Raw genomic sequence first — 8,704 nt, forward strand, 5'->3', positions numbered from 1 at the left:
AGATCATGAACCTTGAGAAGTTGTGACATACTTGTCATACTGACATGGCAAAGTGTATACCAAAGCTGTAATGATCAGTGGGTCATTCTAGCACCACCAGAGAGGTACACCATAGAAGTAAACACTTCATGGATAGGCAGAGTTGATATTGTTGAAATGGCCACACTACAAATGGCCACACTACCAAAGCAATTTACTGATTCAATGCAATCCCCATCAAAACACCAATGACTTCTTCACAGAACTTAAAGAAAAGTCTTGAAATACATTTGGAAAAATAAAAGACACAGGAGAGCAAAAGCAATTATAAGTCAACGAAGCCATGCTGGAGGCCTCACAAAACCTGACTTCAAATTATATCGCAAATCTAGAGTAACAAACGCTGCACAGTACTGGCGTAAAAACAGACATGTAGACACATGGTACAGAACAGAAGACACGGGGACAAACACACACGTATCTAGAGTCTTTGATCCTTGATAAGGTGACAAAAACATACATTGGAGAAAACAATTGTGCTGGGACAACTGGTTATCCATGTGTTGAAAAATGAAACAACACCCTTACCCTTACCCTGCACAAAAATCAGCTCAAAGTAGATCAAAGACTCTGGTATTAAACCAGAAACTGTGCAAACTCCTAGAAGAAAATGAGGGTCAACTCTCCAGCTTTTAGGCCCAGGCAACAACTTTCTCAATGGGTCCCCTAAAGCTCAGGAAATAATGCTAAGGGTTAATAAATGGGATGGCATCAATTTAAAAGGCTTCTGCACAGCAAAGGAAGCAATAAGAATGTGAAGAGAGAACCTACAGAATGAGAGCTACTCTTCTGACAAAAGATTAAGATCTAGAATATAGGCCTGGGGCTGTGGCTCAGCAAGTAGAGACCAAACGCTCGCTAGCCTAGCACGTGTGAGGTGCTGGGTTAAATCCTCAGCACCACATAAAATAGATACTATGTTCAACTACAACTAAAAAGAAGAAGAAGATCTAGAGTATATGAACTACTCAATAAACTTAACACTCAAAAAAAGTGAATACCCCGATTAATAAATTGACTAAACATACAAATTAACTAAACATACACTTATCAAAAGAAAAAATACCAATGGCCAACAAATATACTAAAAAATGTTCAACATCATTAACAATTAGGGAAATGCAAATCAAAACTACACTGAGATTTAATCTCACTCCAGTCAGAATGGCAGCCATCAAGAATACAAACAGTATGGAGAGGGTGTGGAGAAAAAGGAACACTTTTACACTGTTGGTGGGACAGAAAGTTAGTACAACCACTATGGAAGTCAATGTGGGGGTTCCTCAAAAGACCAGTCATGGAAATGCCTTATGACCCAGCTGTACCACTCGTCGGTATTTAGCCTAAAAAATGAAAGTCAGCATACTACAGTGATACAAGTCTGCCCCTGTTGACAGCAGCACAATTCATGAGAGCCAAACTAGGGGACCAACCTAGGTGTCCATCAACAGATGAGCGGATAAAGAAAAATGTGGAATATATAAATATATACAATGGAGTTTTATCCAGTCATAAAGAAAAATGAAATTGTGGCATTTGCAGGAAAATGGATGGTTCTAGAAACCATTATGTTAAGTGACATAACCAAGCTCACAAGGTCAAGAGTCATATGTTTTCTCTATATGTGGAAACTAGAGAGGAGAAAAAGAAAAGAAAGGGGGTGGGGACTTCATGAAAACTGAAGGGAGATCAGTAGAGGAAAGAATTAAAAGAAACAGAGGACAGGGATCGGTGAGATGCAGGGAAGTTGTTATTATTTAACCCCCTTACAGAAATAAAAAGCACATTCAAACATGGAAACTGGAGATAAGAGGAGAGGGTTACTGTATGGGGCAGTAAGTGTTGGGTATTTCTCCACCCACTTCTAGAGGGTATTTGGAGCAAAGAGAGGGTAAGGGGTGTCTTTGGATCAGACGTGGGCCATCTGAAGTGAGTGAACGGAACTTAACAGAGAGAAGCTGGAGGTGATGCCAGATTCTTGGAGGCTGAGGAAGGAGCATCAGCCACATGAAGGTGTATTTGTCCCTCCAAAGGGAAATGCAGGCGAAAGATGTCCTGTCCCCAGGAGTCTCCAAAGAACTCATACAACATGATGAGAGGCCAGTTTGAATGCCAGTTACGCTAGATCTTCACAGGAGTGCCAGGCATAGGATTGGTCCTACTCCCCTATCCTGGATTTCCCAGTGTCCCAGGGACATGTGATGTGACCTTCAGAAAGTGGAGGGAAAGAGAAGACCCCACAGGCTGCTCCCTCTACCCAATGCAGGAGGCGGAGCTTCAATACCAAACTTTACTGTTACAGAAAGCTAGCCATTTCAGTTTCTGCCATTTTTGTTTGGAGATCTTATTAGCTAGAAGTGACCAGAAGGATGAAATTTGCTGTAAATTTCATTTAAGAGCAGAGCAAGAGTGAAGTCCATAGAATACATTTGAAGTGTTGCTTTATGATGGATTGCATCCGCTGAGTCACACTTGTTCAATGGAAGAGTTACATAACCATTCTTAAATGTAGCTGAATCGTCCCCTTCTTAGTGCCTTCTCTATATTTTCCCTCTACAGAATCACTGAACTTTGGGAAATTGTGGGTCAAATTGTCCTTCCAGAGAATTGTTTAAATGCACTGTTCATCAGCACTTATGAACTAGCTAAAATGAAAAGAATCATATGCTTGGTATACATTAGGTAATAAATGTTTGATAAATAAACAAATGAATGGGCAGTGAAGAGAAATGCTTATTATCTAGGCTGTTTATAAACCTACACTACACTCAATTCTTTTTCTGTTAGACTACGAACTAACTAAATTTTGTGACTTCTGAGAAATTCCCAACAGAAATTTATGCTTTCCTTACATGGAATTATACAACCCTAGCATCACAAGAAAACTTTGGAGGTGATGCAGTCCAATCCTTTGACTTTATAGATGATGACCCAGAGCAGCTCAATAATTTTATTAAGATCACCTTTTTTATTTTTATTTTTCCCAGCAGAGCCAATAATAGAACTGGAAACAGAGGCACATCTCATTGCTGGTGGCCCTGTCTGGTTTCTAGGCTTGTTGATGGCTTGCCTTTGAGTGACGGCTCATGTTCTCAATTGTCAGTTTTCTCACTGATAATGGAGAAGCTGCAGCGGATCACCTTCACCTAGTACACAAACATGAGGTGTCTATCAGTGCTCAGCCCTGCACTGTTTACGTGGAATAGAGTGAGGAGCTAGGACCAGCTGCTGCCTTTGAGGAGTTTATGGCTAAGTGGGGGAGACAAGGAAAACCAATGTCACCAGGGTGGACTAAGTGATGTGATAGATGTGAACGTGGAGACATTCAGAAAAGACACCTGGTCCAGTCTTAAAGCCCTAGAAGACTTGTCAGAGGAGGCCATGTCTCAGTGGAGCCCTGAGAATGAAGAACAAGTATCAGGCAATTTCTGTTCACCAAATTCTATGTGCTAAACTATGGAAGTACTACTGAGTGTACCAAGGGGAGGGAAGAGAGACTGGGCCAGAGAGACAAGCAGGGGTCCAAATGTGAAGGGAGTTTGATGATGTCTTGGGACACGCAGACTTAATATAGTCAATCAGACTATGCAATATGCAATTGACTTGAAATCAATCAGGAATAGCTGAAGTCTCTTTCACAAGAGAACAACAAGACCTGATTCATACCTCGTTTATCTCCATCTAGCCGTAGTATGGATCATGTTTTGATAGGGATAATAGGCAAAGAGATCATCTGGCAAAGTATCAACATATATTGTATTTTGATGAGGTCACAAGGATATGACCCTCATGAGGGGAGAAGAAACACCAGGGAGCTTACCTCTTCATCCCTCTCGACGTACAAGGACATGGCAAGAAGGTGGCTATCTACACGCTAGGAAGAGAACCCTTACCAGAAACCAACCTTCTGGCACCTTGATCTTGCACTTCTGTTGTCCAGATTGTGAGAGAATAAATTCTCATTGTTTCAGACATCTCGTACATGGTACTCTGCTATGCTAGTCCACGCTGACCAAGACCCAATGAAAGCAGAATAAAGGATACAGAGATCTATTTGATCCCGGGAAGAATAGGCGACTGAGGAGCTAAGGTTCGCGCGAGTGTCCAGTTGAATTATTCAGTGACACTATGCAACCCATAGACTATCATGATCTAAGAATACCTGAATAAAGGAAGACAATCTTAAGAAATGGCAGTAGGTGGATGACAGAGATGTTGGAATTACTTGGCAAAGATTTTAAAGCATGAAAAAAAAAAAACCCACTTCAAACTTATTTTTAAAAATGCTTGAAAAATAGAAAATCTCAGCAGAGAATAAGAAGATACAGAGAGAATAAAATATAAAGACACCATAACCAAAGTAAAAAGCTCCATGGATGAGCTAAAGAGTAGAGTAGAGGGTACCGAGGGAAGAACCTGTAAACTGGAAATCAGCTTACCCATCTAAACAACAGACAGAAAATACACCGGAAAACAAATCAAGACAGAGTCTTAGGGACGTGAAGGACTGTAACCGAAGATCTAACATTCATGTTGTCAGAATGTCTCTGGAGGAGAAAGGGGGCAAGGCTAAAAAAAGTTCTTGAAAAATTAATGGCTGAAAACTTCCCAAATTTGGCAAAAAAAAATAAGCCCATAGCCTAAGGAAGCTGAGCAAACTCAAGCAGATAAACTCAAAAGAGATTTCACTCAAGGCGTGTGACAGTCAAAAGTTGATAACTCAAGATAGAAAAAAAATTATTGAAGGCAATGAAAGAGAAATGACACCTAACCTATAGGGGAAAAACAATTTGTACGACAGTGGATTTCTAATGAGGAACGCTGTAGCACAATATTTGTTAAAGTGTTGGAAAAAATGAGAATTTTGTATCTAAGGGAAATATCTCTCAGGCATGAGGGCAAAATCAAGATGTTCTCAGATGAAAGAAAATGAAAAGAACTTCTCACCATCAGACCAACCCTAAAAATTAGCTAAAGGGAGTTCTCTGAACATCAGAAGGAAGACAGAGCCTGGTAAGCAAAAATATGGATTTAAGTATAGAGGAGATTCCTTCTCCTCTTGTGTTTTCTAGACTACATTTCACCACAAAAGCAAAAAATGAACACTGTCTGATATGGATCTAAATATACATAGAGGAAATAACAATGATATTTTTTCAGTGGGAAATTAAGGAGATATAAAGGGAGATTTACCATCTATTGTAACTGAACTGGTAAAACCAGTGCACCAATAGCTTGTGATAAGATAGTAGAACTTAGAGCATACACTATAAAAGCTATGCATAGTGATATTTTCCAGACCACTATCAGTGAATGAAAATGGAATTCTAAAAGAGTGTTCAGTGACTATTGGGAAGGCAGGAAACAGAAAACAAGAAATAAAGAAAATGATGGGGGTAAGCAAAACAAAAAAGATGGACTGACTTAAACCCCAGTTCTTAAAACCTCAGTCCTAAGTAATTCTGGGATCAGAGAGGAGATCTCAAAAGAAATTAATACATTGAACTGAATGAAAGTTAGAAATACAACAGCAAAATGATGGGATGAAGATAAAGCAGTACCCAGAGGTACAGTTATAGTACTAAATGCACAATTAGAAAAGGTGATGCTATGGTTGCAATGTATCCCTACAGAATTCCTGTTTTGGAACCTTATTTCCCAAATTTGGATGATGGTATATTTGGAAGTGGAGCCTTGTAGAGGTAGTAGTTAGGAGTGAATGGGGTTATGAGGGTAGGATCCCCATGATGGCATACTGTCTGTATGAGAAGAGAAGAAAGAACCAAGCAAGCAGCTGGCTCTGACTTGCTGTGGGATATGGCATGAGATGAGGCAGAAAGAGGTCCCTTGCCAGATGCTGAGCAGATGCTGGTGCCAAGCTCTTGGGCTTTTGAACCTCCAGAACCATAAGTCAAAAAAGTTTCCATTTCTTCACAAATTACTCCACTGAGGTGTTTCATCACATAAAATGCACTGAGACAAGGAGAAAGTCCTCAATCAATCACCTAAGAGCCCATCTCGACTTAGCAGACAAGGAAAAGCAAAATAAATCCAGAGCAAACAGGAAGATGGAAATAATGAAAATAAGAACAAAAACCTTTTCAGTGAAACTGAAAACAGGGACAGAATAGAGAAAATCAATATGCAAACGTAGTTATTCAAAAGGATCAGTAAAATCAATGAAACCGACAAACTTTTAGCATTACTAATAAAGAAAAAAGGAGAGAAGACACAGATGACCAATATCAGAAATGAAATAGAAGATGTCACTATATACCCTGCTGACGTCAAAAGATAGCATGGTAACACTATGGAAAACTGTACCCACATAAATTAGACAATGGAGATGAAATGGATCTATTCCTCAAAAACAGGAGCTACCACAACTGACTCAATACAAATCACATAATATGATTTAGCCCTATTACCTTTAAGGAAATTGAATTTCTAATTTCAGAAATCCACAAAGAAATCTCCTGGTCCAGATGATTTCACTGGAATATTCTACCAAAAATTTAAAGAAGAATTAAGAAAAATTCGACACGATTTCTTACAGAAAACAGAAGAGGAAAAGTCACTTCCCAATTCCTTGATGAAGCTAGCATTTTTCTCCCTACCAGTACAAAGGCAACATTAAATAAGAAAATCAGAGACCAATATTCTGTGTGAATATAGATGCAAAATATTTAACAGAACACTATCAATCAAACTCAGCACTATATAAAATGAATTGTGCAGCTTGACTAAGTGAGGTTAGGGCCAGGAATGGAAGCCTACTTCAGTATTTGAAAATCAATCAATGTGACCCACCTTGTTAACAGGTCAGAGAGCCTAAAGAAAGCACCTAAATGTGCTTGATTGATTTTTGCCAACAGTGCAAAGGTGACCTGATGGAGGAAAAGACAGCTTTTCACCAAATAGTGCTGGAGAACAGGACATTTACAGCTAGAAAATTTGACCCTTAACATCTTGCAACCGTGAACTCAAAATGGATCACAGACTTAAATATAAATATATGCCTTTTGGGAAAGCAATAGATTTTTGAATCTAAGACTGGCTAGGTTTATTTAAAAAAAAAACAACACCTGGACTTGATACCAAATGCATAATTCATTAGAGGATGAATGGATAAATTGGACTTTGGTCAAAAATTTAAAATTTTGGGGACTGGGGATGTGGCTCAAGCGGTAGCGCGCTCGCCTGGCATGCGTGCGGCCCGGGTTCAATCCTCAGCACCACATACAAACAAAGATGTTGTGTCTGCCGAAAAACTGAAAAATAAATATTGAAATTCTCAAAAAAAAAAAACTTTAAAAAAAAAAATTTAAAATTTTGCCTGTGAAAGATCCTATTGGGAATATGTAAAAACAAACTACAGAGCATGACAAAATATGTGCAAACCGCCTATCCAGCAAAGGACCTAGAACATATAAAGAATTCTGCAAACTGAACACAGTTAGAAAATGGACAAAAGACACGAGGAGACATTTTACCATAGAGAATACACAGATGGCAAAGTATACGTTCAGCATTATTAGCCATCAGGGGGATGCGAACTAAAATCTCAAAGTGGCACAATACACATACCTACCAGAAAGACCAGACTCAGGTAAGGACAGTGGTAACACCAAATGCTGCCCAGGATATAGAGAAATTGGATCACGTAAAATGCTGGTAAGAACATAAGCCCAAATGGTACTGCCCCTCTAGAAAAGAGTTTGTAGTCGCTTAAAAAAATTACACAGCTACCCTGATGTTACACTCTTGAACATTCATTCCAGAGAAATAGAAATTCGTGTTCACACAAAAATTGGCACCTGAATGTTTATAGTACTTTCTTTGTAGTATCCCCAAACTGAAAATAACCTAGTTGTCCTCTCTTTAAATCTTTTTCTGATATTTCACTTTGTTATTTTTAATTTGTTCCCATTAGGTATAGGTTACAGTAGAATGCATTTTGACACATTGTACATAAATAGAACACAACTTCTCCTTTCTCTGGTTGTACATGGTGCTGGGTCACACCCATAGTGTACATAGGGTAATAATGTTCATCTCTTTCCACTGTCCTTCCCATCCCTGCTCCCCATCCCCTCTCCTCACGCCATTCTGCACAATCCAAAGTTCCTTCATTCTTCCCTACCTTCCCCGTATTATAAGCATCTGCTTATCAGAGAAAATATTTGGCCTTTGGTTTGGGGGTTTGGCTTATTTTGCTTACCATGATATTCTCCAGCTCCATCCATTTACCTGCAAATGCCACAATTTCATTCTTCTTTAGGGCTGAGTAATATTCCATTCTGTCTAGGTACCACATTTTCTTTATCCATTCGTGTATTGAAGGGCATCTAGGTTGGTTCCATAGTTTAGCTATTGTGAGTTGAGCTGCTGTAACATGTAGACCAATGGTACAGAATAGAAGACAAAGAGACAAATCCACGTAAATGTGGTTATCTCATACTTGACAGAGGCACCAAAAATACACATTGGAGAAAAGATAGCCTATTCAACAAATGGTGCTGGGAAAACTGGAAATCCATATGTAGCAAAATGAAATTAAACCTCTATGTCTCACCTTGCAGAAAAAATTAACTCAAAGTGGGTCAAAGAGTTAGGCACTAGAACAGAGACCCTGAACCTAATATAAGAAAAACTTAGGCCCAAA

Source organism: Marmota marmota, unplaced genomic scaffold (genome assembly GCF_001458135.2).
Source record: "Marmota marmota marmota unplaced genomic scaffold, marMar, whole genome shotgun sequence".
Taxonomy (NCBI): domain Eukaryota; kingdom Metazoa; phylum Chordata; class Mammalia; order Rodentia; family Sciuridae; genus Marmota; species Marmota marmota.